Here is a 24,584-nt window from a genome sequence, read left to right as displayed (position 1 = left end):
GCACTTAAGAGATTTAAGAAATCACTTTTAAAATAGTTTCTGCTTTTATTCAGAGATGGCAAGCAGATTAAAAGAGTGTTTATTTCAAGTGGTATAGTTAAGGYTCTACAATTCCATGCGTAGATATCCCTTAGAGAAAGAATTCCCTTCCATAGTTGAAACCAATCTACTGTAAACAGATCAGATTAAACCAAAATGAGACATTCTCAATGCAGTATTAGACTGTCAGCATATTCCTTCGTAATTCCACAGGTATTTTGGAATGGTGCAGATCAGCCACAGACAAATAAAAGAAAAAGCAATTCTCAACTAGGCATTTGCAACTATTTTCTCATTCCCTCCCAATAATAAAGTAATCTTTCATAAATACCATGGAATTACAGCATCTTAGACTTCTTAAAAATAACAGGGGTGTTTCTGGAAAGTAATAATACTTGTGGAAGTATTAGCAGGCTATTGTTCCATTCATGTTTAACTTGAAAATGAAAAATTTCAAATTTTAAAACTTGTAGAAGCTCTGGACTAAAGTTTTTTAATGTCATGCTATCAAGAAAAAAACTATAAAACAGAGGCATAAGCTCCAAATAAAATTGCTGATGAAGTCTTAAATCCCAAGAAGCAGTGACATGTTCTGAATCTAAACTAAATAATTAATTTTCTAAAAGTCAACTTATGAAGAGATTTCCTAACCTAAGTCATTAGTTGAGCTAAAATTTGCAGTGTATTATGGTTATTAAGCAGAGCACAATTTTATTTGAATGTAAAAGTTTGGGACTTTCCTCATATGACCTTCCTGGCATTCTGCCAAGGCTCAGCTCTTGTTGACATTTAATCTGAGCATAATCCCTGAAATCTCTGTGCCATTACTGGGTTGCATGGGAATGATTCCCTGACAACATACACAGAATTGTGCTGTAAATTTTATTTTCGGCTCATGGCTGTCCCCTTTCCTTACCAGCTGYTGCAAATTATTTGTTTGAATAAAAAAAAAAATTAATAATYKATACCTTTTATTTGCTATAGAACCACATAAYACCTAAAATAGAAAACAAGTCCAACACTTCTCATTTCAGTTGGCTTTCTACTGATGGCTAACATATTTTTAAGGGAGTAAACTCCAGAAAACAAATGAAGTTCAGCAGTTGATGAAAAGCCTGGGTRATGAGCTGCAGTGGTGCAAACAACGCTGTTGACTCTAAACAGGAGCAAGACCACACTGCAGCAGAGGGTTCCAGCTGAGGGTACTCACACTTGACTGCGGTCTGGATGAGCAACTGGCTTTACAAAGGAAGAACACACTTAAAAGAGCTTTTTTCATATTCAAAGATGCCTCTGATCTCTGAGGCCAACTGCCTTTTTGTCATGAATGCTATGAAAAATCACAGTGTCCAAGATTTCCACATCTGTGATTTTTGGCACTTGTGCAAGGCTGGGAACTGCATAACTGATGTCTGAACAACAACCAACAAAAATGAGGCAACACAGCAATTTGTGCCACAGGAAAGCGTGGAAAAGCCTCAAAAAACACTGCAATAAGATAAGTGTGGATCTCTCATTGTTTTCTGTGTGCTCAGGATTTCACAAGTATTTTTCCCCTGCATTCCCAGCAGGAAGGAGCTAGGCAGGGAAAGCAGCAGTGACTTTAATCTTACTAATGCAGGTCCTAAAAGCAGTGAATCATGCAGCAGTAAGAGCTCCAGTATGGGACRCAGAGACCTACCCATTGACCTGCATACTTGGTTCAGCAACAATCTAAGTGTCATTACAGTTCATGGGAGCTAACACCAGTCTACCTACATTTGCTGTGGTCCAGTTGCTACCTGAGGCAAAGATTGGATCTTATTGAGACTTCTTATTTACTACATGATCCCAATATTTTCCCTTTCCTATGAAAAGTAAGTAAATAAGATGAAAAGAAAAAAAAAGCATTATTCCCTGTTCAAAAAAAAAAAAATTAAAAAGGAGGCACAAAGTGATAACAGATAAAGCAGTTTTAGGAGCTTTTAAACTCTTATTTTTCAGCAGAAAGCTTGCTTTTCTCCCTGTASATTAACCCTGTAGGAAGACTGTTCCTGCACAGAGTTGACCAATTATCAAGCACCATAATTCTGTGGGAAAAGAGAAAATCCTCTAAAGCACTCKTAAAGGTTTATTTCACTACCTCTAAGTTAGTTTTAATGCTAATCTCTTTATAGATGTAAACAAGTACCCTATTTCAAAGGTGTTCCTTCAGGTTGGGGTGCAGAGGACATCTCAGTTGTGCTCTTTAAAAAAGCTAAACTCCAAGAAAATATAGGAGCTACTCCGGTCCTTTGTTTCCTACAACAGAATGRGCTTGATCCAATCAAGAGCCACCTAAATCAATGGGGAGCTGTAAAAGTTTGGTTTAGGCCATGTAAGAGTGAGMAATTGAGAAACATGTTTTTACCTGGCCTTCAGCCAGGCACAATGCCACCACTAATGAGTGGCTGCTGTAACSAGACCTTTTGAAAGGGTCATATGGGAGATGAATTAATGAGCACAAGGCAAACCTCACATCCATCTCAAAGAGGGGGGGAAAAAATCATTGCAGCTTTATCATAAATATGTTTAGGTGTTCTGATGCCAGCCTACTGCCAAAGGAATCCACCAACAGGGAAGGGCAAGGTCTGTTTGCAATGCAGTCCTCCCCTGGGAGATGCATTTCACGGCTTCCAGCCAAAGCCTCCAAAACGCCTCCAGGGTAGCAGTTGGGCTGGAGCTGCCCCATCACGCCCTTCCAGTGCAGTTGGATTTGCCTATTTTTGCAGCTGGCACCACCAAAGGCTACAGAAACTTGTAGTCAGCACAATCTCTTCCAGACTGACTTTTCAGTCTCTTCAGCTAATGAATACTGAGAGCAGTGCATCGACTGGCAACAACAGTAAACAGAGTTTAYGTAGGAGACCCCGCACCTCTCTTAGCTTTTCTTTTTCCTACAATTTCTGTGTGATTGTTATCATCATGGCTGTCACTAGCCTCAAAACAAAACCTGCCTGCCATGTCAGTTTGTAAAAACATCATTTCACTAGCACTGACACAACAAAAATCCTTTTTTTGCTCGGTTTTTCTAATCCCCATGATAACAGCGCTGTACAGAGATTGTCACCATGAAGACAACTACACTAGTTAGTCCAATGACTCAGCAGWGGTTTCTTCCTTTGCTGCTCCAGTGGCCCCAAGAACAGGCTCAGGAGCTTAARCCTTGATGATAGATACATGCTCACTGTGCAGCTAATCCTATCATTTTCAAGACAAAAAACCACGTCTGTGCAGCCCATAGCTACTGTTGATGTATGTCCTACAAACAGCACACTGTGTATGACCTAAATGAAAAAATATTTTCAACAGTGAATGAGTGAGGAAGACTGTGGTTTTAACAATATCTCCATTTGCAACTAAAAACYCAGTAAAAAATGAAGTCAGAAAGAGCAATCAAGGTTTATAAAAAATATTTCATACAGAGGKGCACATTATACAAACAAATTTTGGAGAAAGCACGTTCAGCCAAAGCATCAGCAGTGCTCAGGAATTCAATGATGCCTTCCACAACAGAGAACTGCAGAGGGCCTCACAAACTAGAAGCCCCACAGGGGAAAATAAACTTTCCCTATTTTCATGTGAAGTGCTACAAACAAAGCCTGAAGAGTGAATTATAGGYGTGAAGTTCAAGAAAATCCATGTGTGCAAGCAAAAGTTCAATGTGTATGTGCAATCAYCGTGACCCTGTGTGATAAGCAAATACACACATACCAGAACAGTAATTACTTATCTAACTTGCTGTTGTGGGCCTGTGACAACGCTGGCTTTGTGAGCTACTGCTGCACCTCTGCATATGCAAACATGCTGCATGATGGAAGACCCCTCTCTGGAAAGCTCACTCATGTTCAGAGGGATTGGTTTTGTCGTGAACTAGCTTGACATAAAATTTGCGTTGCGCCCCTAACCTGAGCGTTATTCAAAAAGAAAAGATCTTATCACTATGGAAGTGTTGCTGTAAGCCTGAGCAGATGGCCCATGGGGAGGAGGAGGAGTTGGTTTGATATTTTTGTGGATAACAGCACCTAGCGATGCAATGAGGAAGCAAAAGTCAATATTTCAGTATCCTTCACAAATGCTGAGACAGGAGAGACTGGTCTTAGTGTACAAAACACAGCAGAATCCAGAGGCTCGGGGAGAAAGGCAGAGCCACTTCCAATCCACATCTCTACTCTGCTTTCCCCTGCAAAACATGATTACCTCTTCAATAATGCCTGTCRAGAACAGTCCCTCTCCCACGCCATCCTGCCACAGCTGTCATCTGGGAGTGTGCTAGTTGGCACCGACCAAAATCATGTCATGGAATGTGCTAGAAATTAAACAATATGGACAATCATAAGATAYAAGTCCTGGCCCTGATCAATTTACAGCTCTGAAGCAAAGTGGAAGTGGAATCTTTCAATTCCATCGCCAAAGTTAAAATACAAACATCAGAAACRGTGGCACAGCAGGATCAAAGATTAAGACTCCAGAGTTTAGCCCTGCAGCCACAACATGACCGTGTTAGTGCTGTAAAAAAGCGGGAAGCACAAATAACTTCTAAACACAAAGTCAAACTTTTCCCTAAAAATAAAGAGGGCAGAAGATGAGTGCTACAATAGATATCAGGGTGCTGGCAAAGGCAAAGTGTGAAATGGATGCCTTCCAGCATTCAGTTTAGGAAGACAAACATTGTTTCACAAATTCACTGTAGCCCTGCTTATTTTCCAAGCTCCTTAGCTCATGCCAAAGGGCCTGGACTTTCTGAACATCCTGTTCTGTTTCCTCTGCCGCTAGTCTTAGCCCTCAGTACTAAATGTCTTTATTCCAGAGCCCCCTTTTCTATAGTTTTATTCCAAACTCCTCCTTCTCTAGCTTTTGTATTTTACCTCTGGGTAAGAATGAAGACAAGCAGATTAATGAGAAGTCTGAACAGCACATTAAGTTACACCTACTTTAAGAGCCCTTCTCAGCAGGCATCCCAAGGCACTGCACAAAAATAAAACTACACTAATCACATTTAAAACTAACAAGAAGTTTGCAGATGCTGGCATGCCTCAAAGCTTAAAGATTGATGGTTAAATGAGTCCATGACTCCCCTAAGTCTCAGAGCCACGTGAACACAGACCATTTTACCTGTCATTGGYTGGATGCATCAGCAATCTGCTTGGATGTAAAGTTAAGGAATCTTCATGGTGGCCTATCAGCAGAAAGAATATTCCTGCCTGATAAGGACAGGAAAACAGTTTTAGTCTGTGAGTAGCATCTGGCCATTTTGGGGATTTTCTCTCTGACAAGCAGCAATGTCTCCTCTACCTCTCCAAGACGACAGAACACGTTTCTGTTGCCATCCTTGCTCCTCCACAGCTGCCAGAAGCCCAAGGTACGAGTGCTGTCACAGCAATGACAGTGGCACAGGCTTGGGCAGWGACAGGAGCATCACYTCTCAYCCCATGTCCTCAATCAGCTCCCACATCCACTGCTCCTGGGACCCMACCAACACCTCAAGGAATGGTACCAAAGACCTTCACATGTCTGAGATGCACCCTGGGCCCGGCTCATCCACCCGTACAGGCACATCTCCTGGGTGCTGGGGCAGATAACGAGGGAAGGTGGCATTTTTCTTGGTACAAGAGGGAACCACTGCTGCCTCGGAAGTGCCAGGAAGTGCTTTTGCTGCTGGTGAGGTGGGCACAAATCTTGTCCACTTGCCCAACTTCCAACTTCTTTCCCACTTCTCTGCCATGAGAATTCCTACCTTGCTTCCTTCCTCTTCCTTCCCACAGCAGTGTTTCAGGATGAGACCAAAGCATGCAGAGTTACAGGGAACCAGCTGTGCTCTTATCTGCCTTAAACAGCTGCATTTCTACTCTTCACCTGGCCCTGCCATTTTGAGCAGTGTGTAGATAACCAGCTGGTCCTTGCAGACACTTTCTTCCCTTTCTTGAGAGAATTGAGGTGAAAAGAACCATGTCATGCCCTTGCAGCCTCTTCAAACAAATGGTGTTGGAAGACAGATGTGGCCTGCCAACCCTAACAAACAGGAATGTGGCTTACACTACATTCAGCCCTACTTTAAATTATATATTTATTAACACAGACACAAAAGAGGAAAAGGATGCAACAGAACAACTTAGCAGTGGACAGGAAGCTGCAGTTTCAACAGTGAAGTCAATCTAAAGCCTGAGGGCCATCAAAATTTAAAGCTGGTCCTACTACTCTGTGCGCAGCTGAAGTACCACCAACACAACAATATTGTAAAACTAATTAAATCAGAATTTAAAAAAAAAATATTTAAAATTGTTGTGGCTGCCAAGACAGTGACTCTCATGAAGGGTATTGACTTTAGTAAGTGAGTTAAAACACAGCTACAGCCTTATGAGGGGAACATAGAATAACCTCAATGTAAGATCAGGAGGCCCTGAACAATGCTGGAATCACATCTGGAAAAAAACTAAGGAATGTGTASATTAAATCAACCAAACAGACAAAGCTGATGCATCAGTGAAGGAAGTCTGAACAGACAGGACTTCAGGCTCACACTGCTCGAGTAAGGAACACTTTCCCTACCATCTGGCTGAGAAATCACTTGGATTCCACAGTGGCCATCTAATGGCCAACGGGAAAGCAGGGGAACTATTTTAAGTAAGCATCACTAAAAATAAAATGGGAGATGCAATGAGAGAGAAAAAAAAGTGGTCAGTGATAAATACAGTATGGAGATTTTTCTATTTATAATTTTAAAGCTATTTATATTTGAAAGCTTTCATTTAGAGGCACTGACAGGCGGGCTTCCACATTCATCAGTTGGGTATTCACTCAACTACACAGTATTTATAGAAATAAGTAYAAGCCAACAGAAATAACAAAAAAGACATTAACTTCTTTCACAATTTGGGGTTTTTTTCCATGTTCATATTCAGTCACACAAAACAAAACATTTCTCAGTATAAGACTGATAAAAATTTTGAATCCTCTACACAAAAACCTGCTCCAGCAACAGGGCACACYGTGAAAAAAGTAGTGCAACAATTTGGCACAGTCTGACACCACACTCCCTGRGGATATGCTCCTTCAGGTGAACGTGCTGTGTGGGCTTCATTTCCCAAACTGCTGAACCAGGAAAGCAGCACAGTATCTGTGATGGCAAATCTAAAGGGTAGAACTGGAGAAGGCTCTGGGGACGCATTAGAACACCTTCCAGCACTTACAGGAGGCCTAAAAGAGRGCTGGAGAGGGACTTTTTACARGGACATGCRGTAAAAGGACARGGGGTGATGGYTTTAAACAAAAAGAAGGCAGGTTTAGACTAGAAAGAAATTTTTTACTGTGAAGGTGATGAGACACTGGAACAGAGAAGTTGTGGATGCCCCATCCCTGSAACTGYKCAAGGCCAGGCTGGATGAGGTTTTGAGCAACCCAGTCTAGAGAAAGACCCARCCCAAACCAGTTGATGACTCTGTAATTCTGTAACTGAGGAGGAAAAGGTCCATGAGTGTAGGATGACTGCTGAAAGACTGATGATATGCTGGAGGAGAACTGCCAAATACCCTACACAGTCCTTTCCAAAAATGTTGCATTTGGCTCTTCAGAAGCTAAGGCATTTGAAATGAAAGTGCAAATCCTTCTGTTCATCTCTGAAGYTCCTCACAAAACTGATGCTGTGCCTGGTTAAGAACAGGTGAYATTCATGAACCYWTTTAGAAAATGTGAGCTGAGATGCRTGCTGCTTCTAGTAACAYGGATGATCTAACTTTAKTTTCAGAGTCAATTGACTGCTTTCTGCTAAAATTGACAACTKCTACTAACATTGTTCATGTGTCAAYGCTGTTCAGCTTAATTAACCAGYTTTCCTCTCYACCAGCCYCTTCCCKGATGTAYTTATCAAGGAACCATCTTAYCATGYTCYTGGTTTCACTTTGCTAGCCTGTTCTGCTGAAATAAAGGCTCTCAGAGAAGCTTTCTCGCTGTGCCTGTTTTAGTCTGAATCATTCCTGAATTCAAAATACAGAACAACATATGAAATTTCATTTTGTACATTTTTCTACACTGACTGTAAAGTTTCCATGTCTCTATCACCTTTACATTACACCTATTCCATTCTAGATCCATATTTATCTTATCTGTTTAGCTCTGGAGATTTGCCTTGTTTTTACACAAGTTTAAAGAACTTCTAAAAATATTTTCTCTACTTTTAAACATTTGGGCTTTTTAGTCCAGCCAACTTAGCTACCTACCAACCTCACGACCTTGTTTCCTTAATTTCACAGCCTGTCCTTCTGTGAGACGGAGTGTTATTTATGACCTATGTTTGCTCATGCTGGTATAACATTTAAATGGAAATAAGTAAATGCATGCTTCATACAAACTTACTTTGTATAACCAACTCTTCTACAGTGTAATCAGGCTCCATGAAAACAAAACCTGAGAGCACATCAACATCTCAGTTCAGCAACATTTTTAAGAAGAAATCATATTCACTGCCTGTCGCAGCTTGCATCAAAGACTGTCAGTGTCCTAAGTTTCCAGGGGATTGCATCTACTGAGCCATTTACAGCTCTATTCCTACAAACAAAATAAACATGTCCAAGAGTGTTGAGGCCAACTGGCACAGAAAGGTGCCATGCTAATAACGTCTATCACCCTCCAGAACAGGGTGGTTGCTTTCAAACTGCCTACCGGGAACAATCCCAAGATAACTTTCAAACCTTACCTGGGAAYAGTTCAGGTGAGTTCCTGTAAGTATAAACCAAAACTAGGCCAGGGAYAATCAACAGTGGATACATTTGGTTTCCAGGGCCAGGGGCTGTCTCTAGACTCCATTTAATTTACTAGTTCAGAAATGTCCATTGCATGAAGACCTCTTCATGCCTGCATGACCCTGAGTTCTTCGTGCCGTGTTGTACATGTTCATTAGCTTGTGATTCACCTGCCTTCCTTCTCAGAGACCAAACTAATTCCACTAAAACTACACCAGCCACAGCTTTTAGGAGAGTTTTCTCTGGCTAGACATATTAATCTTTCTTTTTTTCCAAAAGGGATTCTGAGATSTTTGTCTCAAGTTTCTTCTCCAGGACTGATTTTAGTTTTATGTTTCCACAGTGTTTCTTCGGTCCTGCAAAACAGTACCCTGCTCTTTACCCAGATAAACTCTGCTGACAGATGTGTCTTTCCACCTAACGAAAATGAGTCGTCAGACACACACCTGAGTCTTCCACGTACCACTAGGAAACCCAGATTTTCATGGGGTTTAGGTTTTTTTTTCTTTTTTTTCCCCTGGTGCTGCCCAACTATCCTATATTTGCTGTCCCCAGTTCTTTAATCACATCCTTCTTCCTCCTCAGTCTCAAATTTCTTCTTATCTCCATCTTACCYTGCTTTTCTTCTTGTGCACTCTTTTTTGAGTCATGTTTCTCACTTTTCCCCCCTGGAGTTCTCCATCATCACACATCAGTCTTTCCCTTGATTTCCTCACTACCAACTAGTGCCAGCCTCTGCTCTGTGATGATGGCCACATGCAGCTTCCTCAAAGACCTCTCCCTTCCAACTACTATTTTTATATATAGCTGTGCATTCAGGTCACCTCAACTGCCTCTTCTATTCCCTCRTGTCTTTAGCTCCCTGCCTCCAGCTGCATCTAAACTGCTTGGATGTTCTCTCTCCTGATTTCTGTCAGGTGACATTTCTATACAAAAATAGATCCTATCAGGTAATGCTGAAGGATGTAAATCTCCTTCTGTTCCTGCATCCAGTCTTGGTGTCTTCTCTGCTATCCTTCATTCAGTGCTGCATCACTGCACATCCTTCCTCATCTCTGCCTTCAAGGAAAAATAAATAGCCCAGACAAAATGTAACCAGACTCTAAATTTTCATTAAATGCTGGCTTCCTCTGGCCTCTGAAAGGCAGTTATCTGCCTGAACTAAGCTCTCTTAGGTGGAAAGTTCTAGTTGYGATCAAAGGCAGAAAAACTCCCCATGTCCTTCAGCTACAAGTTTAATCCACTGAAAACTACAAATTGGTCTTGCAAACACCAGGAAAAAAATAAAATAATGAGAAAGAGTAATTACAATGAAGGGCAGAGATTCTTGTACATGAAGCTTTACTAGAACTTGAAGACAAATGGATGCCTATCCAAGTGGAAGAAAATGAAAGAAGTAGTGGGAGGAATTCCATGTCAGAGATCACAAATTCATTTTGAGTAAATTAACAAGATGACTCCTCATGCTTGTGAAATAGGAAAAATAAGTTTACATGAACCTCATACAGAACCTCAATATTTTAAATTTTCTGCAAAACTGAAATGATTGCTGAAGCATGTGGCTAAAAAGAAAATATAGTTCTAGGATTTAACAAKGATATCTTTCTGCAAATCAAAACACGGACCACAACCCTTGATTATTCCCATCAAAGTATGAGATAAAATTGAGGAGTTGTATCATACATTCTAAAATGCACTTTATTTTTTTTTCACCTTTAAGCAACACAGTTTTTGTAGGACAGACAACAAGTACAGAGCTTCAAAGAACATGTGGATGTGTAGGAACAGAGTACCAAGCAAAGTGTCATCTCAAGCCTTTTACTATATAACAAAAATAGCAACCTCTTTGTTTTGAGAATTGGAAGCTTATCAGTCTCACTTTCAGTGCAAGGCTTCCTGCATATCCAGGCATACAAGAAGGACAAGCAATGAACAGCAGGAAAGCCTTGTGTCCTTAATGCTTTGGTTTATCTCCAGACTCAAAATCCAGCATTGCTGCTAAATAAATAAGCTGAGACACAAACAGAAAGAGTATGCCAAATGCTTTCATGTAAACAAGCAATGAGGCATCAAATTTAATTGTCAATAAGTGGGAGGGTTTTCAAAGATGCAAATGGGCAGTAAATGCACGGTTCAAAAGGTATTTGGGGTTGGCCTCAGTGATCTAATTGCTGCTGTAAATCTCCAGTTCCTGAAAACTATGAAGTCTCCTTCACTGTTTTTAAAGTATTTGGAACATGTATCCACTATAAACACTATACTAATTACAATTAATTACATTAATTTTCACTTATAATTTACGCAGAGATCCTCCTAAAATGAAGCAGGCCAAGAACACATCCAAAGAGGTATTTYTTCTGCTAGGGAACAAAAGCATGCTCTGGTATCTGGCTTCCTGATCCTAGATCTTGCATAAAACCTATTAAAACCTTTCTGACAGATCACAGTTACCTGTGGCCTCTGTTACAAAGTAAAATCCAAAGTCTGATCCATAGACCCCAGCAAAATAACAAACAGCAACAACAACAAAAAAAACAAAAACAAAAAACCCCAAAACAAAACAAAAAAAAAGCAAAAAGAAAACAAAAACCAAAAACAAAAAAAAAAACCCACTAAAAAGAAAAACAAAAACAAACAAAAAACCCCCCAAAAATACAAAAACAAACAAAAAACCCCACCAAAACTCCCACCACTCCCAAAATATTTTAACTGGCTTTAAGTTAGGGTAATTTTTCCTATTAACGATGCAGGCAAAGATGCAGTCTCTGTCCAGTGCTGCCGTAAGTATTTTTTAGAAAAAATATATGAGTAAAACAAACAAGATGCATCAGAATAAGTCTGCAACATTAATTCCATACTTGACATAAAATGCATGAAGCTAAAACAAAGCACAAGCTTTTCACAGTTCCTTCTAAAACTTCAGAAATCTTCCTCTGAATTCCCAGTGTTACTTTGACTTGCTTTGAGGACTAATTCTTTGCCAGAGGTGCTGYACAATAGTTTATGTCTCATCTAACCTGAAGTGGAAGCTGAGATGCAACAAATAAATATGCAAATATCTCCTAGTGATTTGTACTTGCTAAATATAATGCAAATGTTTATTGAGATCCTATTTAACTATTTCCCAATGGACACATTTCTTCCAACAGATTAAATGACAATAGGATCAGATCTCCTGAAAACCAACCATAAAGGGCTAGGAAATCCATGTACACAAATATCCGAACAAGAACCCAAAGATAAATCCTTCTGTTATGAAAAATATTGGAAATGGTATGCTTAGCAGGAAATATGACTGGCTGTCTCAATATTCAAGTACTCGGCACACATTTGCATCAAGAAAAGCGTTTTTCCTACCAGTGGAAGAATTTAATTRCATGGGGTACAGGGAGAAGAAAATCTATTGTGAAAGTCCTCTTTCACTGYTTTAGTCAAAGTGGATGCCTTAGAATATGTCAGCTGGACAAACCGAAAATACAAAAATAAGATTAAAGATAGTGTATCTTCACCTAGCAATCGGTAACTATGTGTTCCAGCCAGAGAAAACACTGGGAAAGCTACTGGAGGAGTTTTCCTTTGGCTCAGGGAACAGATGAGCAAGAGTTCTCCTAAGGCATTACTTACAAAGCCAAAAGCTGTTAAATTCAGCGGCGGCTAAAGCAAGTTACAACACAGTCTGCTCCAGACTGTGYGGACAGAGCCAAGCTGCAGTATGAAAACATTTAGGGGAAAAAGGGAGCAAGCAGAGAAAACATACCTTATGGTTTCATCCCAAGCCTGAACCAGATTCATGGAGCTGTCTCGAGCACGTCAGAATACAGAGTTAGGAAAGGTTTTCTGCCTGAAGAGTGCTCACCTGCAGAAGCATAGGATCTGCACTGATAYTTTCTGGTGTTTATTCAACCGAGTTTTCAGTTCCCAAGTAGTACAGACACTTTCTTCGGAAAACTATGCCACTTGCTGTCATCGAGGAAGACTTTTCCAGTCCAATAAATCACATCTTTCCTGTCATGCATTCTTTCTCAATTAAGCAAATTTTTTCTCTATGTCACTTTACCATTCCAAGCATTTTGATCAAACCATTCTCACAGAGCTGCTTTCTCTATGCCCTATTCCAAYATGAAATCTCTCTCGTCATCTGTCCTTCTACATTTCTCCATGTCCACGGTTCATTTTCCTTTATTTTCTCAGAAYTTCACTTAAACCACATAAAATGGTGCACAAAGACTAGAGGGAAGTTTACAAAGCCACTGAAGTGAAAAACAGACTGGAATTGCGTATTAAGGACTCTTTTTTGGTCAGCTGTGCAGTTCTAGCTCATTGCATAAGAATGAGTGTAAAATCATTCTGCAGCTTCAAATAACTCCTATTTGTGGAATTTCCACTCCATTTAAGAATTAGTCGGAGCAATTGTACTGGCAGTTTAAAGAAGGCAGAAAAAAGTAAGAGGTTTTGATACAATGACTGATTRTCAGAACCAGGATTTAGGAGCCTGGTAAGGATTCTTTTCTGTAAGGGTGGTGAGGCACTGGAACAGGTTGYCCAGACAAGCTGTGGATGCCCCATCCATGGAAGTGTTCAAGGCCAGGTTGGATGGRGCTTTGAGCCACCTGTTCTAGTGGAAGGTRYTCATGYCCAAGGCMGGGGGGTTGGAACAGAATTACTGTAAGGTCCCTTCCAACCCAAGTAGTTCTATGATTTTATGATCCTAAAAGAACAAGAAATTACTTYTTTTYCYTCTGTTATTATTTTATGTTCTGTTAATGATTTTATTTCAAAAACGGAARGAATAATAAAATTTATACGTAATTATGAATGCTGGTACTTTTTTACAGCAGTCTTGTGTTTAACCTCTGTCTCTTTCCATATGTGAAAGCTGCAATTATAACCAACTTCTGGAAAAAAAGTACATCAAATCCTCCCACACAGAATGGGAACACACCARGGTCAGCCTGCCATTTTCCCACTGAAGACAGAACTTGCAGAAAGAAGTGAGCACTCCCCATCATTTTAACTTGGCTTTTGCTGCCAGCAAAGCAGAAGCTCCTCCTATAAATCTAAGTATTTCCCAATCAATCCATTTTCAGAAATGGAATTTCAGGCCAGGAAAAGCACAAAATCCTATATCTCAAGGAAATCAGAGCTGGTGAACATCTGCACTGTGGCTACTTACCTGGAAATATTGATGGGTTAGTACTTGTCACTGTATTTTAAAGCAGCTTTCCACTGAAAATTTTACTATCCTGTATGTTTTAACATCTTACAAACCCACTCTGTATCTGAGAACTAAGGCTCTCTGAATCAGCCCCARTCAGGGGGTGAGACTAATAGTGCCTGTGGTTAGCATCTTAATACAAAGGAAATCAGAAATGTCAAAACTTGTCACAACYGCTCAATTGTATTTTCTCTCTGTACTACATATCTACCACAACTAAAGGACTATGATAAATTTTAACCTGACATCCTCACAGTCAGCAAAAATTCAGCACTTCTTTTTCTTGGTAACAGTCAGCATGGAAGGAATATTTTCCTTAATTTCTGGGTGACCTTTAGAGAAACCTGCTGCCTTTCTGTGAGGCRAACATGCATTCAAGTTTCAGTTCAGAACACACAACTTCCCTCCTGAAATTGTATTATTTTATCTTTACCKCTGTTCTTTTCTGTGATTATTAAATCAAAGAAGGGATGATTGGTTTTTAAATAATTTGTGAAAGGACAATGAAAGATGTTGATAGCATCAAGAATAGGAATGAGTTTCTAACAGAGCAAAAGAGTGAAATGAGCAGATGTGTCCTGAAAGATTTTAAGATTTTCTTAAATGCAAGCATGATGACTGTCTCAAGAACTGATCCATTACAAATAGAGATCTGCCCATCATGGTACCAGGGAAAAGCTCTTACTGTCTGTTAAGCAGAAAGGGAGAACAGCAAAAGGAGCCTTAGCAGAAGGAACCTCAGTGGCTCACATCTGAAGAAAAAATGAAGTGGATTCCATTTAGTCCTTGCTCCCTCTGCAGACACAAAAGGAGCACGAAATTCAAGTTCTTGTCTCCCATCCTCCTGTCTGATGAGGATTACGGGAGCTACAGCTCAGGAAGTCCACAGAGAGCTCGTGGGCCAATCTGCTACTGTGCTTGACAGAGCTGTCAAGATAAGGAATATTCCCTGCACACAATATTCTCTTGTAYTGCAAAGTACAAGAAAGAGCCCAGCAGATGACATAAGGGCAAGGAATTAAGAACTAACCAGTAAGAGCAACTCTATGGAGTCACTGCACTGTTCCTTTCCGTCACTGAGTTGGGCTGGCATGAGGCAGTTTATGACTGTAAAACAAAGCATTTCAGGCTGCCTTTCTTTTTCTTCTTTTTTTTTTTTTTTTTTTTTTTTTTTTTTTTTCATGTAACTGCAACTGATCCAGTTCACCATACAACTCAAATCAGTCAAACACAGATTCTTTAGGGGTTCTTTTCCTTTTTTGGGGATAGGGGCTTTTAAACTTTGCGATGAAGTGTTCTCTGTCAGGAACAAAATCAGCCATCAATCCTGGCTGGGTGGACCTAAAATCCATTTTAAAAATCTCTAGGATATACATGAATTTTACTTTGAACTTCCTGCTAGATTCCATTTGCACTTACTTAAGTAAAAAGTTAGAGCTACTCTCCCTGCTTGAGGGAAACAAAAATATTAGCACTGATTAAATATTTATTTTGTAGCAACATGAAATCTATCATGTCGTAAAAAATTATTTTGAATTAYACCTCTTGAGCAAGGCTGTGACTTACAGCTTTTCTTTTTACTAAGCTAAATGTTCAAAAAAATACAGCTGGTCCAAGAAAACTCTGTTTTGCTTTGGCAAAGCATCAGACAGCACCTTCTGGTTTGCCAACACAGGCAGAATCTTATCTAACTGTGGGATGTGCTTGGATTTACTACCTATTAGCAAAACTCTTAAGAAGCACTGAAAGGTTCCAGCCCCTTTTACGTATTCTCAGTCAAATCTCATTAGCTTCATGCTCTCAGTTTGCACACAGGAATATAGCACTCTTTTCCTACCTCTTAGGGAAAAATTAATAGAGAGAGTGTTAAATCTCATGTTACAAGGACTTCATTACTTTTACAAGCTAYGTTAAATAATTAAACAGTGCTTGTCGAATGACTGATTAGAGAACATTTTGTGCTGCGGTATATGTTTTTACTGTCTGTTTACCCCAGTTGACAAAATAAAATCATTCACAGGGATTCCTGCCCAACAACTGAGACCTTAAACTTGCAGAGGAGAAGAGCTGTGGGACTCAAAGGACAAGTCTACATAGGATGTRATTAAAGAAAGAAAACTGGATTAAAGCTACAGATGGGGAAACTGAAACAATTGAACCAGAGCTTGCTYTGAGGATGGTGCTGAATGAGAATGACCTAGAAGCAAATCTAACTAACACCATCTAGACTTCCAGCAGCTTCTAGAAAGGCTTTTGACCCTTAAAGTGAGCAAAAAGGCAGAGAATGGATACACATACCTTAGAGAGATTAGGACTAACAATATTCAGCCAACACTGACTTTTCCAATCTTTAATTTATGTTCTTATCCATATTTTCACAGTAATATATTGGGAAGGTGGGGAGGCTTCGACTAGTGCTTGCAGCAGTGCACAGCCATCTGAAATATTCTGTAGTTAACAGGACTCCTCAAGTCTGAAATACAGAGACTGTGTGCAAAAGGGCGGAGGTCAAACAATACAACTAGCAACCTCCCCCTCCACCACATCCAACAGCAAGGCTGTTTCCTTAATGTCACAGAGGAAGAGAATTTCTGACACAGTGCACCTTGTCCTACCTGCCTCTCTTTTCCACAGACAGGTCTCCGGAGCCCACTCCATCCACTTGGACAACCCACACAGCCAAATGAAGCAGACGTAGTCAAATGAACAGCTGTCTCTCCTGCTGATGGGAATTTTATCTGTTTGGCCAACCTGGCAATTTTTCAGATGCACTCTTCTAAAGGTTGCTCAAACCCAAAAATTGTACAGCTGCAAATCCCTTCTGGTAGCAGCCAGACATATGCTGTACCAGCCTGCTGCTACCAGAGCCTCATCCRGTCTCCCAGGGCTGCAGCAAACAGCAGGATCTGCTGCCCTGAACATCTCTGTGATGGTCAAGTTGGACTCTGTCAATGAGCACACACACGCAATCTGCTATTTTTTAAATGTACTAGTCACCAAAAGCCACATTTCCATTAAGCGGGAGAGAAAATTCCCGATGCTCYCATTCTCTCACGGCAGCAGAATTTCCCTGAATCAACACTTTTTGCAGAGTTATGTAACAGTGAGCACAGCACGCTTGACTCTCATCTGAGCAGACATTGCAAGCACAGTGTAAGCAGCAGTGTACCTCTCTATACTGAATTGTGCTCCAACACAGCACCTGGATTTAAAAAATTTAAAAACAGTGTATTTGGTTTTTGGAAGAGAGCAGCAAGCTACCCAGGCAAAATCATGGTTCCTTGTATAGGGGTTATTAAGTAAACAATGTGCAGGAAACAAGATTGAATCTCTTTCAAATGCAGTAAAACTGAGCTTTTCAAGCAAGTGCAGCTCTTCGATACAAACAATGAATTTGAGAATAGCAGTGCACTGGAGATGCGCCAAARGAACTCCCCAGACCTCAACACAACTGCTCTTTTCTGTCATCTGGAATGCTTTTACAGCATTAATTGCCTGAACAGAAAGAAATGCCAAGCAAACCCTCAGTGATAACCAAAGTCAATTTTTCAGGCTTATGTACCACTGTCCAGTAGAGGCACTTCTTCTGTGGTAGAAAAGACTCTTTTCCTTTACATTAAATGACTTAGATGTGAGGTTTCACAGGGAAGGAAACAGCAGCAATATGATGTCTCAAATACATTTACTAACGGAGAGGGAAATTTTCTTCCATGACACTGCCTCCTCAACTCCTTTTCAGAACTGAAGTATCCATCAAGAGTGACTCAGTGGTTGCAAAAACATGTGAAAAAGAGACATCCTGAAGTTTGTTTTTAAMCACTCTCCACAGTCAGTATTATGGCTATCAGGAATTTGTGAAAACCATAGGTATGTAATATATTTTCAAGAGACATGGTGCAGAAGGAACTTCATAATAAAAAAATCACAGCCATTATTGCGTAGCAACCAAGAAAACATGTTTGATTCCTGACTAACCAAAGCCTTCTCTGCTTTCACCACAGCCACRAATTCCTAACCTACTAGCAAGAGTAATTAAACTTCTGTTATCTTTTTCCAGAGTCTTGCCCTCCTTCTCCTTTCGCTCTTTCTTGTATGTCCATGAAAGCAGGTGGAGCCTCCACACGAGGGACAGACTCACCTCAACCACCTTACTTTGGTTTATCAAACACAAYGGTATTTCTCATCTCTATTTTAGTTCTCCTATTGTTTTAGTCTAATGTTTTTTCCAGTTCAGGTTTAGGCTGCCACATGTAAACCATAAGCCGATGTTAGCCCAGGGAGCGAGAGCAGTAGGGATGGTCAGGTACCAAGTGCTCACCACCTGCTGCCAGGCTGGTATCAGGTACACTGGAAAGTAAAATCCCCTTATATGCCTGTGTTCACTCTTGAATTACCCTCAATAATTTTACAGAAAAGCAATTTCATAGGTCTTTCTACAGAGACAGAATTACATGAAAACTTTTCTGAWTAATTTTTTATACACACCAATGGCTAGCACAACTCTTAGCTCTTCCTCTGGTCARGCTGCTGTGGAATTATTCTGAACATTCCCCACAACAAAAGCTATGCAACCTAAGTACACTAAAGTGACATAATTGTGAGCTCAAGCTGATGGATTTTTCCATTTGCAAGATTTTGCATGGTAATTCCTGATTAATTATGAACCTTGAAATTAATGAGCTTACCAAAGTAACAAGAAGGAGCSAGGGCTATTCCTGTTCACCACAGTGTTTTGTGTTTCATCTAGTATAAAATTACTTTTTGACCAACCATTTTAATCTATTTTCTATTAAAAYAATCTGCTGCCTCTTATCCAGCAAGACAAGAATGCACTTCCCTGTAACTGAAGAGAACTGAAAGACAAGTGTCCTCCACTCTCTCTCAGTATTCCATGCAGGCCCCAGAGCAAACATACAAGTTATTACTTGTTCAGTTTTGGGGAAAGCAGATTACTTTATTCTAGGAATTCAATATAATCTGCTAAAAATGTCCCCTGCCCTTTCTACTCATATGGATATTGAGACTGGATAGAGAAGATCCTAYGTTAAAGACAATGGCATTATGCCCACTGAATAACTGAARAAACTTCAGRACTCATTCAGGACTTTACTTGYATCACAGAAGGCATTCAATAAGCAYCATAATTATTGTTTYTCATTRAACTCAATTAAACATTCAAGSTAGCAAATAAATCWGATAAAATATTAGAAGAYTATGCAGAAGGATGTGTTTATGGGCTAATCTTGCAAGAGCAGGTCCTGGCTCAGTATTGGTCCACAGGACTGAAGCACACAAAATGTACAAGCTCAGCAGGACTGGGCACCCACCACCGCGTCTCTGCAAGGAGCTGCTCAAAGACTTTTCAACCTTTCACCGCTGAAACAAGAGTGACCTGCTCCACCTCAGGTTTTGGAAATTCTGTGGCRGCCTGTACCACATAAGAGTCTTTGTTGGTGGAGATGTGGATTTAAAAGGCCTGGGGGAACTCTTATGGTAATCTGGTCTGACTTCCTGCCTGGCACAGCCTGTAATGCCTCATGCAGCAATTTCTTTACAAAGCACAAGAACTTGTAACTCTACTAGGAGATATTTCAGAAGCAGATCTAATCTTGATTTAATTACTCCAAGTGATCTACCACATTCCTTTCTAAGCGTTTCCAATGGTTAATTACACCCACRGTATCGTAATTCCAACGTGAACTCCTCTTCCTTATCTTGCCATGTTTTTGTCTGTTGGAGCCCTATCCCATCTCCCTACACTGATATTTTTAGATACTAACCACATCACACCTCAAAATTCTCTTACCTGAGATAATAGTTTGCCTGTTTGGCAAACCAAAACAGGGATTCCTGAATCAGTGGCACAGCATCTGCGGTGGTGTACTAGAGACAGCTTTTGACTCAAGAGACTAAAAGAGAAAAGTACATTCAAATGCTAGGGGAAGGCACCAAACATCTTCTTTAACAAGCTTTTCCAGCTTCCATAAGCACCCATTTGTTTGACCTGCAAAGTTGGGATGAGCAGCAGTGCGACCTGCATGGTTTCATTTCCAACCTTACTGATAAATTCCAGCTCAAACYGGATCAGTAGTTACTAAACACTGCAGTTAGCTTGGAAAGAAAAAGGTGGCTGATGGCAGGTGGTTTTCTACTGCCCATATGTCAAATCACATAAAATTACCTGGTACTTCTGCTGGCACTGCCAAGGTAGAAATCCAGGAGTGAGCAATGCATACCCTAAAATACTTACAGCTGTGACCCCGGTAAAGAAAATAAGTAAATTTCCACTACTGCTGTCATACTGTATTACTGAGGCGTATTACTTAGATATTTGTATTTGCTGCAGCATTCAGAGGCTCCACATAAGGCTCCCTTGTGTTTGGTGATCAGCTACAGACACAGCAAGTTTAATTCGTTTTTGCAACGTTTGCCCAGTGCTTGTATGGCTGAATCCTGGTAAAGAGACAGAAGGAGGACTTGTGTCCTTCCTGGATCACGGATGCTGATGAGATCAGTGTACAAAGACTGCTCAGAACTAGAATTTCTTATGCATTTACTAAATCCCTGTACTCCCCATGTGGTTCTCAACACATTATAAAGTCCCTTAGCTTCATTAGCCCTGTTCCAGAAGGCTTTTCAGTCCTTCTCAGTGATTGGGTGAAAAAAGCAGCATCTTGCTGTCTCAAAGATGCATTATACAAACGCACACCTTTGTAGCTGCAAATACACGCACATACCGTCCATGCACTAACACAAATTAACAATTGCAACAATCTACCATTTGTTATGACACCTCATTACTTTTCCACAACACTACTGGTTTTTCCATTAATAATTCACATTTCTASTCACTTGTGGTTTTAAGCAGTTTATAGCTCACATAGCTTAACTGCTTTTTTTTTTTTTTTAGTCTCTCTGTTCCCTATTCCAAGAACACCCCTCTGCAAACCAGAAGCACTGCTTATGTAGATGTATCAACTTTTATTGATGTCAACAGGTTTTTAAATAATTTATTTTGAAAACTCTTCCATTTGGAATGCATTTGACTTGAAATAGGTGTAGGAAATCCAGCTAGCAACTCTGCAAAATTTTACTTTAACCACTGATTAAAAAAGACAAACCAGGCAAATGTGGAAAGAATTTAAAACAATTAACAAYAATACTTCTCTACCTTGGTATCTTGAGAATGACTATTATAGTAGAAATATTACCTGTGACAGAAAAGTAATTATATATTTCTGTAATGCTCTGCACAGGTTCATATTTCAGCTGCCTGTCAGAACAACTTGCTGCTGTGCACTGGCTTTGTTATTTGACATGGATTCTTAATTTTCTAGGTGACACACCAYATGAATGTCAGCCTTCTCACTAGCAATGGAAGAAATTAAGAGATAAAACCACCTTTTTAACACCCCTTGCAGTTGGTCGTGTATTAAAAGACCTTCTTCTGCCTTTTGCCCTTCTTGCAGGTGACACAGAATMTATTTTCGGAATGCAGCCTGAATTATGTTATATATAAGGGGACTTTTCACTCCCAGAAAAGTTCACCCCTCCTTTATTTATTTAATATGTAACTCATAAACTCCCACCACATCTCAAAAAACAAAAATCTACAACAATACACTCTATCAACATACACTCTACTATTTCATTTTCAAAGTGCAAGAAAATTAAGATTTTTATTGACTGCGTAATGAAAACTGTAGCAGCTGCTGAAAAATTATTACCTGCAAGTTCATTACAGGCAAAAAGAGGTTTCCAAATCTATGAATGCATCTTATTTTGATTAAAAACCAAATAGTGGTTTAGTAACAACAACAAAAAAAGCTAAATGTTGTTAGATTCATTCTGCAATACTGTATCCTTTGTTTTTTGTGCTTTGACTTACTGGGATCACCTAGTGAAATGCTGAAATCTACTAGTCTAGATTCTAACCTAAGATGCTGAGCATATGAGTTAAAATTACCTCAAATTAACTTGAATGTCTTACTAAAGTGGAACAAAAAATTCTTACCTTATTAGAGCTTCATTTTCTGTTCTTTCGCTGAAAAGAGTAAAGAAATCTGTATTAAAGTTTTTCTTTAATTATTCTTTGGTAAAAAGAACCTTATGAAGTTATTTTAATTTCACTTCAATTAACACCAAATCTACAAGGTYCTTTTTATGTAACTGTAGTAAGTGTTCATTATTTTGCAGGGTTAATCATTCTCAATTCTCTGGAGTGGAGGCCTTTATTTATTTGCCATCCTAATTAGCTGTTCTGAACAAACATTTCAAATGCTTTGGAAATATCAATACAAACAACTGATCTCATCAATTCATTACCTAAACTACAGGCTGATTAGGCTCACTCAAAAGGTTCATTTTCACTTCAAGCTGTATTTCATGAACAGTATTTGTGTTTGTTTATTATTTTTATTGGACATTTGATATTTTCTATTATAAGATGGGTTTGTATTGCACTCTGCCCATTCAAAAAGCTTCTCATCCTGGAAGGTTTTTTTAAAAGTAGCTATTTTCTGTTCAACCCCTAAACAGGTAGGGTCAGTGGCAGTATGGAAGAATGAAAGCATCAACCCATTTCAATAAACACCTGCTTCAATTCAGCCACTCTGTATGACACATTTGTCAACAACTTACTGACACACATCACAAAACCAAAAAACAAAAGAGCTTTAAGAATATTCTGAAAAAGTTCAGGCATAACTCAGAATAATCAATGAATGTTGAGGCCTGCAAAAATATTAATTAACCTTTCATTTCTTTGTGAGTTTTGTTCAGTCCTTTACAACCAGGGAGAACTGTTTGCAGGTATCAGCATTATAATTGGGAATTGGATTCTGGTAACTCCGAATTAAAGGGGTATTTTTAGTCACCAATGCACGCAAAAACAAAATCACACTTTTTCTCATTTCATTTTCCAAATTAGCATAATATACATCATGAAATAGRAAACAAAAAGCCAAGTCTAATAAAATCTGACAATTATTAGCTGTATTTGTTGAAAAGCAGAGAAAATCATGCTGAGTCACAGGCAAAGCATCTCAACCTCTAGCACTTTCTGTACACTTCATTAGCCATCAGTCAGTATGGTTAGAGATTTACAGATGAAGGGAAAACAAGTTCATCTTTGCCAAGGACAAATTCGAAGCTTGGACTCAAAGCATGCAATCAATGCATTGGTTGAAGAGATGCGTTCTTTGCTTTACAGTGCAAATATCGTGATTTGGGGAACAGCGGGGTTAAAACAGGATCTTCTAGGAATGAACCTGTCAATCTGAGGGAAGCAAAGCTTAAGAGAATAACAGACGTGGCTCTTCCCTTCATTTAGGGTAAGGTCACCTGATATTTTTGAGGGACCTATGAAATGAGACTATTTCACAAACAGGACAAGTAAGCTTAAAGAGAGACATTCCTGGAGYGCAGAAAATCATTAAATTAACCACCCGTTCTGGGAAAAGGCATAAGATCCCATTTCTATGARTCAGCTCATGAGAGATGACATTTACAATGTCTGATTTCCCACAACAGAGGATCTGCACATGTGTACCTTTCAAGAAACAAKAATAACTATAAGGTCATTCAATTACTTAGTCAAACATAAAATCCTCACAGGTTTAATTTTTCTGCAGCTCCTCCTAATGATCAGCTATTGAARACATGCATCAGTACCAGATTAGTTCACATTCACCTGTCTGGCTTGAGGTGTGAATCACCCACAAAAGGTAATTTAAGAAAGATTTTGCATGCAGGAATCAAGGGACAGAAGCAGTATTTTATCACTGGATGCTATGCAGGGTTTCAATAGGATTGAGTGGGATTTATTACAGCACGAGCCAAATCCTTCTTACTTTTCTCATGCAAAACACCCATTGAAGCTAGCCAGGGTGCAACTGAGGACACATTACATCTCTCATTTTCTATTACTCACCTGTCACAATAACTACTGTGGWCCAAAGCACAAATTTTATGGGACCAAATTGTTCTTTCTGGGAAGGGATAGGAGTATCTTACAGGCTAGCCTCTTTTAGCCATRAAGCAGGTACAGAGGCAAGTCTGAAGAAGACTAAAAATCATCCTGGACTTGTGACGAGACCCACAGCTTTTAAAGCAAAGTATTTCTATGCTAGGAACACTCACAGYGCAAGCTGCTTTGAAGCATATTTAACGCATCCTACATAGTTTTAAAAGAAGAATGAAAGCTTACTTTGGCAGGCTTTATSACTGCCAGAAAGAAAAAAGAAAACACCCTAGCATGCTTAAAAAACCAATTTGCATAAGTTTTCCTTATCTGATGTAGCTGCTGATAACAGGACAAGCTGTAATGAGGGCCATGAGCTCCTCGTATCACAGGTTCTCACGGCCCTGCTGCCGGTCTCAGCAGACATTTGTCCAAGAGAACCCATCACTATCTCCATCAGGTAGCAGGAAACTTCCAGCCTCAGATGATCTGGCTTCCATCCAAGTGGAGATAACCTCCACTCCAGTGTGCCCGAAACAACATTGGATAAGTGAGGTTCAAGCATTCAGTGGTCCCTGAAGAAGACTTAACAGGTTTCCTGTCTTATCTGCCA

At 39.7% G+C, this 24,584-nt stretch overlaps 1 protein-coding gene across 9 annotated transcripts in view; it reads right to left on the bottom strand.

Annotated features, from left to right (window-relative positions):
- Positions 1–24,584, bottom strand: part of THRB (thyroid hormone receptor beta) — a 155,162-nt gene that overhangs the window by 102,510 nt on the left and 28,068 nt on the right. For 6 of the 9 annotated variants that reach the window (XM_057373181.1, XM_057373185.1, XM_057373179.1 and 3 more), the window contains exon 2: positions 22,025–22,054. The exons of 2 other annotated variants lie outside the window; for them this stretch is intronic. The gene's annotated coding sequence lies outside the window, so the exon portion shown is untranslated. Of the gene's footprint in view, positions 1–4,257; positions 4,367–22,024; positions 22,055–24,584 lie in introns of all 9 variants that reach the window. One more of the 9 variants, XM_057373187.1, reaches the window with a different exon arrangement.

Source organism: Malurus melanocephalus, unplaced genomic scaffold, assembly GCF_030028575.1.
Source record: "Malurus melanocephalus ecotype Western Australia unplaced genomic scaffold, MMel_1.1 scaffold_189, whole genome shotgun sequence".
In the NCBI taxonomy this organism is placed as follows: Eukaryota; Metazoa; Chordata; class Aves; order Passeriformes; family Maluridae; genus Malurus; species Malurus melanocephalus.
The sequence above is the reverse complement of the archived record's forward strand: the minus strand, read 5'-3'. Positions and strand labels throughout refer to the sequence as shown.